General features: G+C 34.7%; 1 long non-coding RNA gene across 1 annotated transcript in view; it reads right to left on the bottom strand.

Moving 5' to 3' along the window:
• The window catches only part of LOC142350789 (uncharacterized), an 80454-nt gene extending 72286 nt beyond the window's left edge, over window positions 1-8168 (bottom strand). The window contains exons 1-2 of the long non-coding RNA XR_012760911.1: window positions 8028-8168; window positions 7258-7388 (exon numbers count right to left, since the gene is read on the bottom strand). This is a non-coding gene — a long non-coding RNA (uncharacterized LOC142350789). The remainder of the gene's footprint in view (window positions 1-7257; window positions 7389-8027) is intronic.
• Between the last annotated feature and the right edge of the window lie 9493 nt (window positions 8169-17661).

Here is a 17661-nt window from a genome sequence, read left to right as displayed (position 1 = left end):
GTGTTTGCATTTTTTTCGACGTTATAAATTTTGCTCAACACTTAAGTGTTTTTCCCGAACACGTTTACCATAAAACTGAAGATGAATTAAAATAAAAAAAAAATCATAGAAATAAGTGAGAGATGGGGATATTGGAGAAAAAAAGTTGTCGACAGGCAGGGTGTGAAAGGTTCAAACCCGTGCAAGGCAGTTCCTCTTTTGCGAGAATTCCGATTAATGCGGGGGAAAAACAGCATATCTTACAAAAATTTACCACTGCTGCTTAAAAATATTTATTTTGTCACCGCTATTCACCGCATCTCTACTTTATTTTCTCGACAATACCTCGACCCGGGCTTTCAACAGCCCAAGCAAACGCCAAATTTGTTGTAATCAATTGAACAGCAAGGACCAAGATATATTGCTTATTGACTGTTGAATTTAGCACTTAAACTTTTCCCATAAGTTCATGAATATACTGTATACATTCCCAAATTTTTCTGTCATGTTGTCGTGTAAAGCTCTAGAAAATGCTAAGATATTTTCAATCAATTCGTTCAAAAGTATTCAGCGCTTATCAGCGTCATGAGCTCTTCCCAATTAAAAAGCAAGTGCGTAATTCGGTTGATCAGAGCCGCCACTCCAATGATGGCACCTAAGCAAAACTTTGCAGCCGTTGAAGCTTAGTTTTATTGAGAAACACACTTTGAAATAAATTAATACCCCATAGTTTAACTAGGTAAAAAAATTTTGTGGAACAATTTTCATCTGGTTTTGTATCAGATTTCCAAAAAAATTGCAATACTGTGCGCCGACAAAACTCTTACCTGTCTAAGAAATTTAGAAAGACATAATAGTAACTTAACAGATGCCGGAATGAAAAAGGAAAAGTAGCTAAATCCCAGCCAAATTCAATAGTATTTACTCAATTTTTAAATTTGAGGGAAGTTTTTGACTACACAAAGAGTTTGTTAATCGCATACTTGGATACCAGTGAGCTGAAAGGCTCTAACAGAACCCAAAACCCGTTGGACCTGTTTATCCCGTTTTCGAACTTGAAACCAATTAAAAACATAGCCAGCAATTTGCCAGAAAAAGACCGTCGTTGAACCGCTTGACGCACATTGGGATTGAGACAGAAATTGAATTGACAATTTTTTCTGTGTCAGTTTCTGTGTGCAAAGTCTGCATATTTTGTTCATTCTAAAAATACACTTAATTTGGCATCTAAACTAACTAAACGCTATCCAGCCTAATGCTAATGCCAGCTAGCAATCGCTTAAACGAACTTTGATAACCTAATGAATTGACTAAATATCCGTCTTTATATGTTTATCGCGTTTTTTTTTATTTTGTTCTTTTGACTTTGACGGTGTTCACTATCTTACGTATATTGATACACGAAAGAAATTAAAAGCCATTCAGTTGAAACAGTGAGTGAAGCAAGTCAGAGGTCAAACGTGAAGATCGTGGCTGTTGTAAAATGAAAACTTGATCGAAAGTAAATTGAAAGAAAAATTTGAGTGCCTAAATGTTAGCCGCTGAGAGGCTGACGACGGATATTAGAAAAATTTTTATACCATGATTCCCCTAAAACTCTGATCCTGTTTTTATTTGAAATTCAGATATGGTGTTCAACCAGATACCGCAAAAGAGATTACGCAAAAGTTGTTGAATCCACGTTTCATAATAAAAATGAAAATTCTCACAGGGTACTTTACTCATACCTTTTTTTCTCTATTGCTTGTGATCACATATTGAAGCTTAGCCTGTTGAAAAAATCTGAATACATGTTATATCTTCAACTGCCATTTAATTATGAAAATGGATTTCGTCATTTTTTTGCAATTTCTGATTAGTGAACATTGTAAATTAATTGAATTTCTTAAGGAAGCAAGCAGAATAGTGTAGGGATTCAAATGTGCAAAGCATGCGAAGTTTTTATGCACCAGTTTGTAGACCAAGTGTAAAAAGTTAAATTAGTGATCCTAAAACATAGTAATGTTAACATTTTTCCTGTACGAAGGCCTCTCAAATTTTCTAAATTAATATTTTCTGTACTTCTGCAGAAAAACGCTCGATAAAGATAAAAATTAAAGGAATTCACCGCTTTTTTTGTTGACTCAAGTTGGCTTCCAAAACAGGCAATCTACTATCTAAATTTTCATTTTGTGTGTTCAGTTTTCTCGAAGATTACATTTTAAATCATTTACAAACGTGAACGCTCTGATAGAACTTTAATATGGTAGACAACAGATTATCTGACGGAAGACATCCAGATGAAAGTAAGAGGGAGTTATCCCTAAGCAGCTTTGAACAGATTTGAAATCTCTATATGTTGCTCACAACTTTTAGTAAACGCAAAATGGAAATTCTTTGCCTAATTTGAAGACATAGTAAGGTTGAGCAGATGAATCTCTTCAGCAATTGCCTTCGCCCCTCGGAATTAAGTGGAGAATCACTCACCCCATCTGTGCTATTCTTTAGCAAAATATCACTGGCCTAGAAATTAGATAGCTGAATATCAAATTAAGAGCAACCGGTTTTCACGCTTGTCTCTCATGTGCTGTGGCTTGTAATCCGGAAATCGCGAGTTGGTTATTGTGGCGAAGCTTCAAAGCGCGCTCACTGGCCCACCAGTTGAAAAACACTTATTCGCTTTTTATTCTTAACCGGCTATTTTTCATGGCATGGCAGATATTATTCTACTCAATTATACATAAAACGCGCATGCCTGGGAAGTTACCAGTCGTCTCTGATTGATTGAAAATTGGCTCGCTTAAAACATAATCAAGATTAGCCTGCTCCATTTTGCAAGGGGTCAAAAGATGAAAAGATCTAAACGGCTTTAAGGTATCATTTTATTAGACTTTAATTTCGGTGTGAAAAAAATCAACAATAAAGTTAGGCTCAATCAATTATTTTGAAAGTTGGTCAAGCAAGAAGTCATTATTTTATACTTTTTCAAGCTTCCCAATTTCTCAAGATTTCACGTTTCATATCACACTAGACTTTGAACTTTATCACTTTTTCGCTCACTTTTAACACTTGTCTCGACCTTACAATAAGGTATAAAATGAGCAATCAACTGAGCAAACTTCTTGGAAAAAATTCTTGAAGCCTTAAGGCATATTTCTTGGAAAGTTTTTATTTGGAAACCCAATTGTTTCTCGTGAGACAAAGCATACATTTTTCAATGACATTTAAAGGGGATACTTAAAGACAGGAAACAGTCACAAAATATTACAACTTCGGCAAAGAGGCCTTTTTGAAGGTCTATAATTGAGTCATTATAAAGAAAAAATTTATTATAAATTACTCATTTTTCTAAAAGCTATAAAGATTGGCAATGAGGGTGACACAACAGAGCCGACTGACGACTTCTGCAATCAGTTCGCTCCTACAATAATATCAAAGAGCTCAGAAAAAAAAATTTATTTGGGCTGAACGATTATTCAATTATTGGATTGATTCGCTGCACGAGTGCGAACCGCAACTTCTAAAGCGCGATTTGAAGGGCCTGCTAACAAATTTCAGGCCGCGAATAAAGAACTAGAAATAAAAGAAAAAACCATTGAAAATATCTCTATGAACAAACGACTGGTTGAAAAAGTGTTCTTAAGAAACATGCAGAATTGTTACTATAAATTTTAAATGAGTTCTCTCTTTGAGTTCAGTTCAATAAGTTAGAGTATAGTTCTGGGAAGCCTTCGGCAGCTTGAGCAAGCGATCTCTGCTCTGAACTCGAATTGCCTTAGGCTTCCCAGAACTATACTCGGCTGATGCATAAATTTGAAGATTTTCAATCTGGATGTTCTCAGTTATTCAGTCTGACTTTTTCTCGGAACTCTGATCTAAAAAACTTGATGCTATCCCATCCAATGATGAAACCTGCAGATTTGAACAAAAATTTGATAAGCGTTTACCCTAGTCAATAGGAGCTATTATACTGAACGTCATAAGTAAGTTAGCATCCCCATTACTAATTAGAATTTCAATTTTCGATGCTAAATTAATCCAACTTGTAATCAGACTATGGAAGTTTTTTACACCATTGATCTTTTAAGGCAGTGGTACTGCCTACCTGTGAAATGAAAATTGGATAATAAGTAACAGTAATTCACAATACAGTAGAGTGGGAGTAAAATTGATCAAACCAAGTCTCACAAGAAAAGTAAAGTTGTCACGAAAACCCCTTTTTAATCACATCTTTTCTCCTTCAATTACTTGACGCTTTTGCAAACTCAGTCTTGATTGAACCAACGTGAAAATTTAGCACGTGCTGAGGCAATTGCATTATTGTGAAATTTGGATGAAGCTTATTTACTTTACTTTGGAATTCTGGTAAGTGAACATTGTGTCTAATGTTTCATACGTAGGCGAGAGGACTAGTGTAGAGGATAAATTTTAGTCGAAAACATAGCCGACAGATTGCCGGAATAGCTGCGAAAGAAGAGACTTGCGTGCTATATAATAGAGATAGAAACAGATACAGATCTAAATAGAAAAAAAAACCGACGCCGCTCAAAAAACTATAAAACTTTCAGCGATAAATTAATAAAGCTTTCTAAAATTCATTCCGCAGAAGCCTCTTATTAAGGACCTTTACTGCACATATGAGTTCCTTTGACCTTAAACAAATTCAAATTAAACTTAAGTTTTAAAGTGCAAAAGTCATTTTATTGAGTGAGGTAAGTCACTTGTGATCAAAATCTAATCACGCAAAAAACTTTTGCTAAAGAGAGTGAGAAATGACGTCACGCGCGCAAACGCCGTTAGTGAGAGGAAGAAGTCATTCAGAAAATTTGACTTTTTCAGCTTTGCTGTGTGAACAAATGTAAAACGAAAAAAGAGCGTCAGACGACGAAACAAAAAAAACATAGCAGGACAAGTCCTGACGCACAATTCAAAGAATTTTCATTGACTTAACAAACAACTAGACCTAGAACGGACAATGAGTGAATTGGGAAAACCATTTCTAAAAAAATCAGACGAAAAAAACAAAAAAAAACAGATAATTAATGTCAAAATGCTGCTTGGGAGAACAAAAAACCACAAGTGACATATGTAATTTTGATTCTAACAAAAAACTAGGTTCAGAATGAGCTGTGAATGGATTGGAAAAAACATTTAGAAAAATATCCGATCCAAAAAATTGAAAAAACAGTAAAAATCAGAGTGAAATTGCCGCATGTGAACAAAAAACCACTACCGAGAAACCGAATTTTTGTTCAAACGCCATTTTCTCACTCTACTTTAAAATTAGAGCGAAAAAAATTCACGCAGCAAAACGACTCGCTTTTTCGCTCCATTTCCTGTTTCGGCGTGACCAAAATCACTACTCCAATTTGACTTCAAAAATCATGAAAATGTGTGAACAGATCTTAAAAAAAAATAGCAGGACAAGTCCTGACGTACAATTCAAAGAATTTTCATTGACTAAACAGAAAAACTAGACCTAAAATGGACTAAGAGTGAGTTGGAAAAACCATTTTTAAATAATTCTGATAAAAAAATAAGAAAAAAAAACAGAAAATCAATGTCAAAATGCCGCATGTGAACAAAAAAACCACTAGCGAGAAATGAAAATTTAATTCACACAAAAAACTAGGCATAGAATGAGCTGTGAATGGATTGGGAAAAACATTTAGAAAAAAATCCGATCCAAAAAAATTGAAAAAACAGTAAAAATCAGAGTGAAATTGCCGCATGTGAACAAAAAATCACTACCGAGAAACCGAATTTTTGGTTAAAACCGTTTTCTCACTCTACTTTAAAGTTAGAGCGAAAAAAATTCATGCCGCAAAACAACTTGCTTTTTCGCTCCCTTTCCTGTTTCGGCGTGACCAAAATCACTACTCCAATTTGACTTCCAAAATCATGAAAGTTTGATCATATCTTTAAAAAAAGACAGCGCTCCAAAACGTTTCAAATTCTTTGAATTGTAAATATAGCCGATAGAATTCCTGACCCGAATCAAAGAAGCTTCACCGATTTCAGAAGTAACAAATAAGAAAAACAAAGCATGACAGATAGATCTCAAGTGCTGGTAGATATTTACGAGGTGTGTACGTGAAGGACTAGAGAGGCGTATGGAATTGTTAGGGGTTAGGTATTTGACAGTAGGAATGGTGGTTGGGGGTTGGGTTATGTGGGATTGATGTAGTGGCGTTGGTACGGGGTACCGGTACGATCGGGTTAGTTCAAAGTAGGGGTGATGGGGTGGGTGGGTAGGTAGTTAGTGGGCAGGTTTAGTATGCAGGGTCGTCAGCGGGTTTGGAGGGTTAGGCAAGGGTGTATAGATCTAATAAGGGTGTGGGTAAGTTGTTTTTGGGATAGGTGTAGGCAGGGGGTTTGATTTGATAGGTGGAATTTATATAACATCAAAAAAATCTCAACTATTTTTTTCTCATTAAATATTACCAGCAGCTCCTAATTGTAAGCACCTCCATTACAATCTAGGCTACTGTTAAAGTCCAATGATGTTGTCGGGGAGAGGAGAGGGGGAATGGTATGTATATAGGCCGGATGAGGTATCGAGTTTAGCAGAAGGAATTGATAGAAGTGGTTGATCCGCAGTCTGTTGTTTAAAAAGGTAGGAGATATTTATGCCCTTTGACTTTAATTATTGCAGCCAATTCCTAATTGACGAAAACTAAAAACTATACTGCTGTTAAAGTTAAGAGTTTGGAAAACAAAGTCAACATCGGAAAACGGATGTAATATTTCAAAAAGAAAAATCAAATATCAAGCCATGAAAAAAACTGCATAAAAAAAAGAATACGCTAATACCAACACTCCTCCTGAAGCAGTGCAAACTCCTTTTTCGCTCCTTTTCCTGTTTCGGCATGACCAAAATCACTACTCCAATTGGACTTCAAAAATCATGAAAATGTGTGAACAGATCTTAAAAAAAAGACAGCGCCCCAATACAATTCAAATTCTTTGAATTGGAAAAAACCAAGAGCACCGCAATATGACTTCGCTCAGCTTACAGCTTCGCAGCTATATAAACGTTTTGAAAATGTGATTAAATTGGCGTAAAATTGCCTCAAATACTCAATTTTCAATTTGTATAAATGGGGAAAGTTAACCTACTTTTGTCTTTAAGCATGTCAAAGTGAAAACACAAAATGCAATTTTATATGGTAAAAGGCCCGTTTTTGGAACCATTTTTCATCAACTTAAAAATAGTTGTTCCTTTTGAGTTTCATATGAATCGACGCTTACTCATCACAGATTAAGTTGATCCTAATTCAGAATAATTGAATGACCTACCGCAAGGAAAATCCAGATTGAAGTTGACTAATTTTCTGCGGGTTGAATTCCACGTGAGTTGATTTCCACGTGATAGCTGTTGAATTCCACGTGATAGCCGTTCGACTTGATCATTCCTCCATCACTTCTAGCTAAAATTTGCATTGTGAAGTTAACAACTCAATGATCACGTTGAACAAACTTTACGAGGATCTCAAACTCACTGCTGCCTACAGAAATTTGGCCAATTTTTATCCCGATAGGCCTGCCAAATTTTCTTCTTAAGTTTTCCTATACCTCTGATGAATATGCGTCAATTGATAGAAAAATCAGAAGGAATGATCAACGTTATGTTGAATTAAAATGGCGTCAACAACAGACAGTTTACCAAGTACAATTGCGTTTTTTGCGTTAACGTTTTGTCACCCAATATACGATTTACAATGGGAGGATTAGAGTTTTTTACACTCAGTTACTAAACTTGACGCACCAAATACAATTGTACTTGGCAATCTGTTTTTGAAGCCAATTGTAGTAAACATAATACTGCTGGTTTTTTAAAAATATTTTTATATCAATCAACGCATAGTCATCAGAAGTTTGATATCACTTTGAATAAATCGATTGATAAAAAAGTTAATTGAAACGCGGCCAGAATTTTGTTGACTACTCATGGCTTTTAAAGCAGGCAGTTAGCATGTAAAATAGCATTTTGTGCGTTTAGTCAAGGAGTGTAGTGTTACCGTTTTGCAATTTAGCTAACTGGTTTTCTTAATCACGAAAGAACTCACCTAAAGAGCTGCTTTATCTCAGGCTTTCTGCGGGAGCAAATGAAGGAACGCAAGTCAAATTGTGAAATTATATTATCTTGAACTTAATTCTGTAGAAGTTATGACAACATTTTGCCCATTTCACGCTTTTGCTGTGAAAGAAACTTGAACAAAGTCAAAATCACAGACGGCGGGAAACAACTATGTTGCGAAAAAGAGCAAAGAGAAGTCAATCTGTGAACTAACCTCGGAGCTAGGAAAGTCACCCTATTTACTGTTAAATAGTTACTGAATATAAATGAAAATAATGACAGTTTCGGCGTTTAACGAGAACCGCGAAGAGGTTCCAGATGTCGAGTCCGAAATTCCAAGTGACTCCTGTTGAGTCACGTAACATTGCTTAGGATGCACATTTTGAACGTTTTAAATTAATAAAAGTGTATGACAGTCAACTTTTGACGATGTTTACATCAACCTTTGGCATTGCTGACTTTCGACATTTTAAAACCTACACGTGCGTGTTTCAGAAGACATATGATCTGAAACCCTTAAATATTGGTTGTGATTGCAATCTTAGCTAAAAGACTGACTCGCCGTAACGTCATTGTTTTTTAAAAAAGCAAAATTTGTTGCGTTTCAATAGCTACTAAAAAAAGAATGCTTTGCATTTAAAAAATAAAGGTTGAATCAAGTATTTTACAATTTAAGTAAATTCCTCCGAATGCTTTGTTTTCGGAAGTCAGCCCTGTTTTCAGGTGATAAGTAGGGTTTAGGATTAAAAATAAACAGTCCAGTTTACGTAGAGCACAAATAAGGCAACTCATCCTATGAACTGTAGATCCAAACTTTAGTGGCCAAAGACTATTGATAAAGATATCATACCCAGTGCAGTGGTGTACCAGTTTTTATTAAGTTTTCATCCGTTTGTCAGAAAAGAAACATTTCGCAGTATTATATCCGCCATGAGCGTTGAGATTGTATATATTTAAATTCATCTGATAAGTCCAACTTTGTTATTGTTTTACACTAAATAATTTACACACTAATTTAGATCATTGGCAGTCTGTTCTCTTTGTAGCTTCTTCCAAAATTTTTTACCAAACTCAGTTTTGTTTGTACAATTTTGGAACGAACAAATTTGCGATAACCATGAGAACATTTAACATAGCTTTTATAATACTTTGCAATTTCACAGTGACTTTTTAGCTAACAATTGCTCAGTTTTCAAACTATTGAGTCGAAGGTCTCAGATTTTGGTTATATTAGACAACTAATAATCAAAATATTTTGAATTTTGTTTAAAACGAGTGCAACAGGGCAGCGATTATAGCCCTTTTATAGAAAATTGGCAAGAGCAGAATAAGAAGCAAACGATCCAAGTTTATATACCAAACGGCAGAAGTAATTTTGGACTCCCCTATTTTGACGAAGCGAAAATTCAAAGTCTGGGGCAATCTTTTTGAAACTGAAAATCAAATTTCGAAGACAGTTTTTGCATTATTCAGTACCTAAACTCGCCCTCTCGTCTGCCTTCGAAATTCAGATAAAATGCAACATGTACTTACCAAAAATCTCAAAGAAAAGTTGATGAACTACTCTCGTTGACAAAAGTACACGCACTAAAAGTTATTATGCTTTGTAAAACTGCCTGCTTTTAAAGGAAATTGTTTTCAAGTTAAAATTGCATTTTGTGTGTTTTCTTTCTTCAACGATTGTTGATCCAAGTTTAAAATAAAAAAGAAATTTGTCGCAAGATCTGAGATGTCTACACTTTTGTTCAACCTTGGCTAAGTTTGCATTTGTAATAAACATTAGAGAGGATGAAAAGTTGTGACTAAATTGTGATCTTGTGACCATCTTCTTTTTACTCTGAAACTTGAATGGAGCTCAACAACCTTGAATTTTTTGGTGAGGAAACTTTGACTTTTATCAGAGTTTCATAGGTAGGCGAGAGGGCTAGTGTAGAAAATCAATGAAAAAAAATTGCTTTCGTAATTTGGTTTAAATTTGGAGCAATATTGCTTCATAGGCCAAAATTTTTACTTCAAAAAACTAAAGGGTGCTAACTTGCAATTTCAGTTCAGTAAAAATCTTCAAAACTAAAATTGCTTTTAAGCACTCTCTGGTGAGAACTAACAAAATGCTGACCTCGGAATCAGAATAAATCAAAATGTATGCTCGTGCACCTCTTTTCAAATCTAACTGATTGATAGATAACTAGATTTTATTTAGCAGTTCTCAGTATAAACCATAAATAAAATAAAGAACAGAGCATTGGAGGCTATTCGCCGACGTTTAGCTAGAATTGCCAAAGAATACACAGAACTTTATATTGTAACACGTTTAGACGAAAATTTGCACTATCATGGTCCGCAGGGAAGTTACTAAGGTATGTTTAACCCTAGAATTTAAATACGATAGATTGAAAACCACATCACAGTCAAATACTCTTCTGACCAACAATTGTTTTCAACTATTGAGGCAATCTAGTGTGCAAAAGAGTTTGCTTAAACTTCATAGAGCAATTTTATTGGAAACTTATACTGAGTCTCCCAAAGGAAAAATTCCCCAATAGCACAAAGCCTTTTGTACTTTTTGATTAACCATAAAAAGTTACACGTAATTTGACAACTTGACAATAAACATTTGCGATAAATAAATGTTCATCATAGAACTGTTGTTTTCAACAATTGGCCCCTAGTTTTCTCAAATTATCTCTTTAACTGAGAAGATCTAGTTTTTATCAGCTCTAAATATATACCTGGGTGGACAAAAATTTTGAGTATTTTAACTTTAATATTGTGAAACTTCGACTTCCTAAACCTAAGCAGCTTTGATATATTGATAAAACTACATTTCTGTCATCATGACTAAACGTTTCCTTGAATGAAATTTTCTATGAATATTTCTTATTGACCACAAATTTTCTGTAAAATTGGAACTTTATGTTTACTACTTCCCCCATATCAACAAACAGGAGATATTGAAAGGGTCTTGGTTATTTCGTGAGACATTGTGAGCTTCGCCAACTACAACGGAAAACAACTTGATTGTTTTTCTTGCAGAATAGGCCAAAAAATGGTAAAACTAAATTTTTGCCATCCCTCGTGAGCCCCGGATAGGCTATGAGTTAAAATACATCACAAAAGCAAGGAAACAAAGCACAACTAGAATACAGCACGTGGATGAAGGACACTATGGGAAAGGGATGGACATTTAACGAAACTTCGAACTGAAAAAAAGTTTTCCCAACATTATTTATCCATAGCGGTTAACAAAACCTTGGTTTTTTACAATCATTATCAATAGGTGATCCCATGAGAAGATTTTTGACATTTTTTTCAACCAGCTTTTAAATTTCAACTTGTTAAGGTGTCTCTAATTACAGTGAAGAGTTTTAAACGAATGCTCTGATTTATTTTTCTAGCCGTATGATGGGTTGCAATTCAAAAAATCTGAGGGTAAAGATCTTATTGATTGTTGACTTCCATTTCTACAACTTTCCCGTAAATACCCAATGCCTAAAAATAAATATTTGCGGTTTTTTCCGCCATTTTCAAATATTTTTGGTTTTATTTTGGCTTTTTGAGATTATGCTGTAAAATACATTTTCTAAGACGTTCATTCAAAGAAATATTGCAGAATACAACTTTTCGTAGAGAAAAAATTTGTTGTAATTATATTTTTTAAGTTATGGGATCGACCTGGGGTATGCTGTCATAATAAAGTCTTAAAAAGATGGAAATAGCCAAAACAAAGGTCAAAACAAAAGGTTCTTTTTGGTTCCTCCAACGATCAAGATAATGAGGCTTTGTACGCAGCTAAAACCCACATCTGAGGGCAATATATAACTCGGGTCGTCTAGGTTTAACAAATATCACAGAGTCCTGTTTAGATTTGTGCCAGACTTTAGTTTTCGCGTCAATTATAATTCAATTTATATTCATGCTACTAATTTGGATATACACGATCAGCTTTTGGCAAGCATCAATAGTTTTCTCGCCTCTCAATTAAAGGTTGCAACCATTTATTTGAATGTGTGAACTATTAGAACGCAAAGAATTTTGCTCCGCTGAATTCATTTTTTGATTAATTATAAAATTTGATGCCAGCAAAATGTTTATCAAAGAATAAGAGCTCTTTACTAGAAACCATTTTATTGAACCTAATTCTTTGAAAGCTAACAACTGGTATGTAGCGGGCAGCAAACGTTTTAATAGCTTTGATAATTTTCCAAAAAAAATGTTATAAAAAATTCACCGCTGAAAACCGCAACTCTTACAAACATTCAACGCATTTGTTTTCATATCGTTTATTGAATCTGATTTAAATTCACACGAAATATCATTTCAGTAAGTGGCAGATGGCGCTGCAGAGCATTTTTCAGCTCGAACATTTATGATTTCAATAACAAGTTTTCAATCTGTTTATTTCAGTTGAAATTTTCAGGTCATAAAGATCCGTTAATGTTGAACGTAGTATTACCCACTGTAATGTTACAACTCGGACCCTCTTCTCATAGAATGAAACGTCGTATTCCAATTGTATATATGAGGCCCAACTGTATCAGTGTTACCTAAGAGTAAATTGCTACCTCACTATGTGCAGTATAAGTCTCATTGATACTTTTTTTCTGAAAACAGTCTAAGCATTATTGATTCCCATGATGTGCATATAAAAACCATGATAAAAATTGAAAATTTGGAAATAAATTGAAATTTTGGGCGTTGCACTTTTTCAGCAGGACGATGACTCACAATCTTAAAAAGTTGCAGGAAACGTATTAAGATTAGCAAAAAACGCTCACACGAGTAAAAGCACGCCGAAACCAGGAAATACATCCCCGGAACATAGAAACTGACAATTTTGGACCTAAATTGAAGATTTTTTCGGTTGTTATTTCAGATTAAAATGGAATTTTGTATGAATGTCTTAGTTTTGGCTCCGAAAACAGATACAGTTCTGGGACGAGGATTTACAAATGTAATACAATGTTTCAAGACTGACATACTATGGGACGAGTGTCCGGGAAGGTAATTAGATCTGTTTGGAGGTTCATGTCAAAAATGAGAAAAAAAAATTGAACTGCCTCAAACCACAAAAGCTGCACCAGTTCTGATGCCAAAAAACCAAATAGACCTCCGACTATCTGTTCAAGCTTTTATCCATCAAACTGCAGTCCATTTGCAGGTCTGGTCCTCTAGACTACGCTTCAGCTGAAGATTTGGTCCCCTGGATCATGCTTCAGTCCAGTATCCAGTCGAGTGGACTGCACCTCAGCCTTAGGTATTGTTCCATGGACTGCTCTTTAGCCGTAAGTACTGGTTCATGGATTGCTCCTCAGCCGTAGGTAGGTAAAAACGGACTGCTCCTCAGCTGTAGGTCTTGAAAAAGGATCTGAAATTTTGATAGGCATTCTGTAAAGTTCGGCTGAGCTGTCTGTAGAGTTATGCTGAGCAGTTTGCAAAGTTCGATTAGGCAGACTTTGATCAGACTGTAAAAATGATCCAATGAGATTAAGTTCAGAGTAACATTTTTTTGTTCTGTGTTTTTACCATGATCAGCGTAAAAAGTGACATGAACATAGTACTGTGCAGGGTAAAATTTCAGAATTGAAATACAATTTTGCAGCGCTGAGTTACTATGTTACCATGATCCGGAAATGTGTTTGATTACAATCTTGCCTCGTGTAAGGATTTCAAATTCGTGAAATCGTTGACATGGCAATAAAAACTCTGCATTCATAAAAACTTAATCAAAATAAAATGTATTATGAGCAGCAAAAACTTATTAAATTATTCCATTATCACTGGTTTCGATTTCATTAGATGAAAAAAAACACGTTTATTTTGCTCAATGATTGCCAATTTGCTTAAATCTTGAGGCTTTGTAAACAAACATACATTTCGTGATTAAGAGCAACAAGGAAGATATAAATTTTTGTGCGAGCAAGAAGTAGAGACTAGTTTTTGTTTAGTTGAACTACAAACTATTATAACTTCTTCTAATTATTTCAATCGCGTTCAGGCCATTTTAATTTTTAAGTAGAAATTAAAAGTTTCTAAGCAATTTTTACTTACCTTAATTTTGAAATGGCTCTTTCCGAATCATATCGCTCGCAGTAAAAATATAAGAAAAAAAGATGAAGAGACTTTCTAGAGCTTATTACGAAGTTTTAGTCTTGTCAAAAAGCTTACAAGAGCAGTATCAGTATTTGGCAGTCATTTGGCCAGTCATTATCCATGCCGTAGGAATGATACAAATGATAAAGTATATCTTAGTACTATCTTAAAGAGATTTCCATTTTTTCACATATGACTTCGCATGATTTTTAAGAAATCATAAATGATCGCTGTTTTAAAACTAAAAAAAAACTATCAACAATGTCGTTCGGTTAAACTTCGAATAAGCACATATGATTTTTTTATGAGCACTATGAAAACATTGATGGTCTTAGTATGGAATCTGAGACATAATATATGATCTTAGTATGTTTGCTAAGAAATCGTTAATGATAGTAATATGATTTTTAAGATATACGATGAATGTGAGACATTTTTCGTAATAGCTCTTGCTATCTCGAACTGCAAGAAAAACTTCCCTCACTTTAGGCGAGTTTTTCTTTGCAACCCAAAACACAGAGGCTCTGATAGCTAAAAAGACACAAAAAATTTTCGGATTTTTCATTGATTTTAGTAAGATTGCCAATACTTCATACAAGTCATATATGACCCTGTATGGTCTCTAGGAATTATATATGACTTCGTTTGATTGCGAAACGATTATGGCGAGTAACACGGGTCTAGGGGGAGTTTAATAAATGACTGCTAGAGTTTGCATTGATTGATAATTGCTATTGAATGAGCGGAAAAATTGCAATTCTTGGTCGATCCGCTTCAGAAACCCATTCTTAGAATTAATAAACTGTTTTTGAGGGTTAAAATTATTATAGCTTTCATGCTTATTGGCCTCTTTATAAAATTTCTTTTGCTGGAACAGACGATTCATTTTCTTAAATTGCTTAGAATTGATGTCATGGTTAGGCTTGGCGCCGATTGCTATCTTAGAGGTATGTTTGCAATTCTTCAAATTTAATTTCACTTGTGGGGGAGGAACTATATTCTCAAACGAGTTTTTCTGTTCACTCAATTTTGGCCGATTGATATATTCATTGTCGAGTATTGAGACTGGTATCATTATACAGCCCGTCTGGAATGGAATGTGAAATTGAAAAGATTTTTTAATTTTCGTTTTCTAACAGGGAGTTATTGGGGTTTTGATCTTTTGTGAATAATAAACGTAGTTTGGTTGTTTTTCTTCACATTTTGTTATTTCCTGTGTGGTACTTACAACTGGCATCATACAGGAGCTCTTGAGGCGTAAGTATCATCGACAAATTTTTACATCTTTCAGGATTATTAAAGCTTTCAATCCGGCATTTTTACAAAAAAAAATTGCGCACGGACACTTATGCAGAAAACTCTATGAAAAATTTGATTTTTTTAAAAATTTTGCAGAGTTATCTATAATTCAAACCAGAGGTTTTACTTGCTTACGGTTGCCAAAAATTACAAAAAGATCGCAAGAAACTCTACGAAAATATTATAATTGCTTCAGAAGACAAAACCTGATAATTAAAGAAAAAAGACACCTGATTAAGACTGAGAGTTTATGAATAATTAGAGGAGTAGATCTCACTCTGACAGACCGGAAAAATGTTCAGTCGGGACAGGAGGAAAAACAGTAACATAACATAAAAGAAATTTGAGAAAAGGTTGCCTAGATTCTTTTACTTCAAATACCGGAGGGTAGTGAGAGAACAAACCAGCACCGAATCCGTCTTAAGATAATGTTTTTTCAAATTGACCAGTACTCAGATCATGTCTCAATTTACGCTGGCCAGTTTTGATTGTTGCGTAAAAGTTACTGCCTAAGAAAAATAATATGTTCAACCTAAACCCCGCCAACAAGGTTTGTTTTGCATGCGACTCAAAACCCGCGTTATTACGTGTAACATTTAAATTGCGTATAAAGACGTAACCACTAAATTAAAAGGGTTTTTACGGTAATTGTCTACACGCTAGCTTTTGTATAGATAGTATGCATACTTAGACAGTAATTACCAGTTTTAAGTTGTTATTGTTTGACATTACTCTACTCACACTTAATTTTGGGGTATAAATAGTTTTCAGACTATACAGGATAAGTTTAGCCTAGGCGAACTCTATGACCTCAATATAATCATGATGAAAAAATAATGCACATAAAGAGACTTAAAATTTTCTAAAGATACAATATTTCAGAAATGAATTAGATTTTGTTCTTGAAATGCGCTGGTTCAGCGCTGAAAAGCTCTGAGACTCATTCTCAAGCTTATGTGTTTTCTTTCGAAATACTGCTTTTAAGACTGAAAATTCTGTTAAGTAAAGTTCTGTTAGCATTGCTGATGAAATTAAAAAATTTTGCTGTTAAACTAAAATTTCTATTGTTATCAAGGAGTCAAAAACAAAGAATTTCAACAAAAATTTTGATTTGTTTTTAAATTATATTGCGCTTTGTTGAGCAAAATCGTAATTACAACAGGTATTATTCTCTCTCTTCTTTCAGCTCTGAACTTTCCGTATGTAATCAGAAAAAATTTGTTCAGTGAAAAAATTCAAAATGAAATACTGAATTTTTTTTTCACGAACAGTTTTTTGTCATATTTGCTGAGCCCGTCAATTACTACATAAATAAAGAATTCTTTCAACTGCAATAATTTTTTGAAATTCAAAGGAGCATAAGTTTTAAAAACAAGTTCAGGTTCACCATACCGATTTTTGTTTCGGTCACATTTCAAGTTAGACGCGCACGGTTTTCCTAAAATTTAAAGTCATTTTTCGATTCTTTCCATTTTGTAGACTTATCGTTGATTTTTATACCTAAAGAGTAATGTTCGAAATTCTTGTTCCATCCACACCCTGGTTGAGGTCCAGACCCAAATTGGTTGATCATCAGACCCAGTCGAGCGCACACCCGTGTGTTCCCAGACCGAAATTACAGAGTCTGAACGGAAGTTCGAGCGCACTACAGTCTGGACGATGGTCTTAGATGAATTAAATACGCAAACATCAGTTCTTATGAAATGAATATATTATAGCAAAATTACGAAATTTGTTCATAAGTATAATGTTTCTCTGATCAGACTCTTTTGAGCGCACTTGAATCTGATCAGAACCGGCTCCGAGCGCGCTTCAGTCTGATCATAAATGCGCAACGGGGTCTAACCGTAGATGCTTCGAGCGCACTTGAGTCTGATTATAGTCTGATTAGAGTCTGGGCAATGGTCTGAATTTGAGTATGGACCATGGTCTGAAGATGGTCTTATCAAAACGCCATCGGTCTGAAACGTCTGATCAGAGACCCTTTGTGTCTGGAAAATCTGATAAGAGGTAACTTGGATCTGGAAAGTCTGATCAGGGTTAATTTCCGTCTGGAAAGTCTGATCAGAGATAATTTTGGTCTGAAAATCTGATCAGACAAAATTTTGGGTCTGAACCTCAACCTGGGCAGTATTGGGAGAGGCTTCTGGTTCTCGTTTACTACGCACGTCATTTCTTTCTCTTATCTTTTTCTCTGATTTTGATTCAAAATATATTCTCTCTGATTCAAAATA

This window comes from Convolutriloba macropyga, chromosome 12 (genome assembly GCF_964194025.1).
Source record: "Convolutriloba macropyga chromosome 12, txConMacr16.3, whole genome shotgun sequence".
Lineage (NCBI taxonomy): Eukaryota > Metazoa > Xenacoelomorpha > Acoela > Convolutidae > Convolutriloba > Convolutriloba macropyga.
Note: the sequence above shows the minus strand (reverse complement) of the source record. Positions and strands in the feature narration are given on the sequence as shown.